Raw genomic sequence first — 4,723 nt, forward strand, 5'->3', positions numbered from 1 at the left:
AAAAGATCTCGTGTCTTCGCCTATTAAAATATGGTTATTTCGCTTAAAATATAACTTTGTCTTCGTGTCGGTGCCCTCAAAAATCGGAGGTGAACACACAATTATTGAGAATATTATCGAGTCTTCGTGTCTTCGTTACCGACTTTTGAGGGGCGAAAACTCGAATACACGAAATTGCAGAAAACAGTCACCATATATATGACTATGTATATCTGTTTCAAGTGTGTGCTCCACAAATTAATATGTATGTTGAGTATTGTTTCAGAGAATGACACTTTGTTTGTTTGCCATTTAATTTTATTAAAATTGCTTCATTACTCAGTTAAACTTGTTATGTAGTAGAAAATCAATACATTTTTATCATAATAATTACAGAATGGAATTTAACGCTACGGATTTCAAATATGCAGACATTCACTATGCAAAGTATGTAATAGACAAGTTACTTCGAGTTGTTCAAATTTAATGTGTCCTGAAGATTTTCAATTTGAGGGATTCAAAATATTTAAATATTATGAATATCTATAAATTAAACGATAAAGTGTGATTTATGATATCGTGAACGATTTATATGGAGAATATTGTATATTGAAATGCATCCGTATGGTTTGGTTCAAAACATTTAAACATGAGATTGTTTCGAAAATGTTTGGCGCTAAATTGTATTTGCTTTACAAAACTAACTTTATATTTTCCAATTTTAAAGTTGTTGTCAATTATGCTTATGAGAACAATAACAGTTCTAACTACCTTAGAAATAATTGCCTTTATTTATGAATATGTGATCCCTAAGGAGGACTGTTTAGACTTTGCACTGCACTATTTATTTTTTTAAGAAGTCTAGACATGATGCAAATAGAAATCTACACGCTGATACATTATACAGATCAAATTAGTTCTATTAGCGCCATCGCTTAGCGATCATTACTATATAGAAGAGAAGTAACATTTTTTACAATTGGTTTCTCTACAGCATACAATATCCATTTCGTAAGGGTCATATTCATGCCAAACATGATCCAGTAGAAGGAGTTTATTTTGCACGAAAGACAAGTTCTTGTCATGTGTAGATATACAATATAGAGCATGTTCATGGTTTGGAAGTTCCATATTCAAATCATCGCTCACCCAGCTCATCATGGTAAAAAGCTCTCCCTGGTTTTATTTAATTTTCTTTACGCTAATGGTTAGATCTTGGAAGCCTTCAACTACATTGATCGAGTTTTGACAAAAATACAACTTAATTGAATTCGAAGACAATTACATAATTATGTGTTTAAATCGACCTTAAGCTCTCTTTCGGAAATGCCGTTCGCTTGATTTACAGTACAGCACAGTCTAGAAACAGAGTTTAAGATTTCCGGCCTGTTATGATAATATTTTGATTGATTGTAAAAGAAATGATAATTAATTAAGAGAATACAAGGAACAAGTAAGTATCAGGGGAAATCACAAATCTTCTGTGAAACGTATGGGAACATGATATAGTATTTACTTTTTCGTGGTCCAAAGTATTAGGACAAATAATTATATTCATTAAGGGATGATGTGGTCTCTCTGGTAAACTGTGTGGCATGTTCTCAATTACCGTAAATATAGAGCGAAATATATTTCAAAAAGAACAAATGCAATTGTTTCGAAACGTAGTTTTATTTTATTCATGCAGTTTTCATCATGTTTAACTGATTTCCAACGTGTAACATCATGCGCTATCCTTCATGATACCACCAAATCATGATGTCACGATGTTCATATTGAAAAAAAAATATTCTGAAATATTTTGTAAATTTTGTTTCATTTTTCACATGAAATGCACATATTATTTGTGTATGCTTCACTTTGTCAATCACCGTTTACTAACGACCAAGCGAAAACTTAGAAATAACGTAAATTATACAAGTAAATTAGGTTTACTTTGGCCTAGTATCTTTTTCAAAGATACGTCTTGTTTAAGATCAATACAATTTAATATTTTATCATAAATATAAAGGTTTTGAAATAATTTAAGATTGCAATTATTTAGATAATATGTCATTAACATTTTGCATTTGTGTAAGATGACCCACATTTCATACATGTATCAAGGTTTAATCGCATATTAATGTAATGAAAGGTTTAATAAAAATATAAGAATTGATTTAGTAAATAGATGTATATAAGCTTTGCTAGATTGGAGTTATGCCTAGTTCATTTGTTAATAAAATAAAAACGATTGTCGGTAGTCTTACTATTTTGCTTCTCATGTATATCAATTTCTGATCTATGATTATGTAAGTTATAAAAGAACAAAAGTATATTAACAATAGTTATCAATAGAACAGTGTATTTGTTTGTTTGTTTTTTGTTGTTGTTTTTTGTTTTGTTTCGTTTGTTGTTTTTTTTTTTTGTTTTTTTTTTTGGGGGGGGGGTAGTTTTCTTGGGGGGGGGGGCTTGTTTTTCTTTTTGTTGTTGTTCTTTGTTTTTTGTAGCAAATATATTTACTTAATTTTATAATATTTATTCTACGATATCAAGGGACAAAATCAACTGTGATATAAACATAATATAACTGACGGAAAAAGCAAATGACATCAACATTTTATTGGCGTCCGCGCCGAAGCGCGGCGCCTTTTATGGAATGAAATCAGATTTTGTGAAGGGCGATTGCAACTTCTCGAGCCTTTTATAGTTGTTCATAATAAAAGCCGATCATTCCGATCGGTATGAGGGTGCTTGATTATTAATAAGTCGCGATATGTACAATGAATAGCGAACTTGAGAATTTCGCAATGCAAACATTTTCAAATTAATTAACCTTTTCCGTCAATAAATCGCGCTCTTCGAGGTATTTTTATTATTTATCATTTTGTAGTACACAGTGGGTTATTATGGTATGTTATTCCGAAAGCTGTAAATAGAATGTTGAGTTGATGACCTAAATATTCCGAAAATCTATTTATAGAGGGATGTACTCCTGTCGGTAATTCCCGGTCTCTCCTGGGCTTTTTTGACGACCGGCGAATAGTACCATACGTTTATTGTCCGGTCTCTTACGGTTTTGGAGTAGATGTTTGATATCGTTACAGAACAGAACAAATATTTTACAGATAAATAAGCTTTTTTTCAAAATGAATGTTTGTCACTTAGTTTGGTTACAATAATTAATAAAAATAGATCAACTCTCAAATTTATTGATTATTATTATACATATACATACAATTCGAAAAAAACCAACAACACAAATCGCATGTTTAATTTTATCTATATGAGATAAAAACAATAAATATGTACAATAATTGAGAAAAAATGTACATTTTTATGGCATTAATATGACACTATCAACTTTGAAACATTTTATTTAATTTGTTATTCGTGTTTAGTAAAGATGCCGAGGAATTATTCAAAGTTACAAATCAGATTTTATGAATTATTCAATTGATTGATAATTTAAAAAATGGTAAAGAAAAATACAAATGTACATGTATATGGTTTAAGAATAAACAATATTATATATTGAAAGTTTAACCATAATTTACTGACTTTTTCCAGTTAAGTTTTGACTTATAATCGTCGGTCATTATGACAATTGAATTCTTAAAATAGTAGTAAACGTAAAAACTCAGTATTAAAGTAGTGCATAAAACACAAAAAAGAAAAGAAAACAATATTCATAAAATCTGTATTTTTTATTAAAAAAGATATTACAATTAGTGTATAATAAACATTTATGCTCAACATGGTAATATAACAAGTGTCATATTATTACTAAGTGTGAACAGATACCTTAAGAGGGGGTCTTCGCTAATAGCGATAACATGATAAGGGACAATTACACAAGTGTGGTGTTGATCATGCGTTACTCATATGGATTATAAATGATTGTATATATGTATAACCGTTGCTATTAATAACCACGATCATAAAGAAATAACAAGTAATATTCTAATTTGTAGCATGCCAATCAAAGTTATAAATAATGAACAATGTCTTTCGTTCGTTCATTCATAAGTGATATACAATTCTGGTAAAAACCAATGAACCATTGAACAGTTTATAAGAATATCTTGTCATCATATATCTACTAGTTCATCTGCACCTGCTGCATTTCTTCCTTGGACACCCTTTGATGCTTTGCATCAATGCTTTTCTTGTATCTCTTTGGAAGAGATAAATGATACAGTCTAGGTAACAGCCCACACACAGGGTATTACAATCAAGGCTCCATAATTAGATATATTTTATAAAAGAAATGTGATTTGTTATTATTTAAGTTAGAATATGTGTTATTACTTTTTAAATAACAATTGCAAAGGACAAAAGAAGAACAATTTTTTTAATATTCAAACATTACCAAAAAAACATATATCTTTATACATCAATATAAATCCGAATACAATTAGAAAAACTCTCATCTTTTGACAAAGCTCTGCATTCTTCGATTTGACACGTTTCTGCCACTCCATGAAAAGCGGCGTATGATCCCAAGTAAAAGGAATGCGTGTGCCCCAAAAGATAACAAAAGGGGCGGAGCTTAACAAATTGGTAACAGGCAAGAGGTCAAAAGGCATTTTAAAAAAGCAGGATCTCCTTAGGTTGATAAAATAGTGTCAAAGTATAAATACTGCTACCGCTCAACCAGAAAAAATAGTAGAAAACAAAAAAACAACAAACATGCTCTGATCATAATGTGTCATACTAAAAGGATCGAAAATATAACATCTTTGATAAATATACAATACAAAGA

Source organism: Ruditapes philippinarum, unplaced genomic scaffold (genome assembly GCF_026571515.1).
Source record: "Ruditapes philippinarum isolate M1 unplaced genomic scaffold, ASM2657151v2 ctg4409_1_1_1_1, whole genome shotgun sequence".
Classification (NCBI taxonomy): Eukaryota; Metazoa; Mollusca; class Bivalvia; order Venerida; family Veneridae; genus Ruditapes; species Ruditapes philippinarum.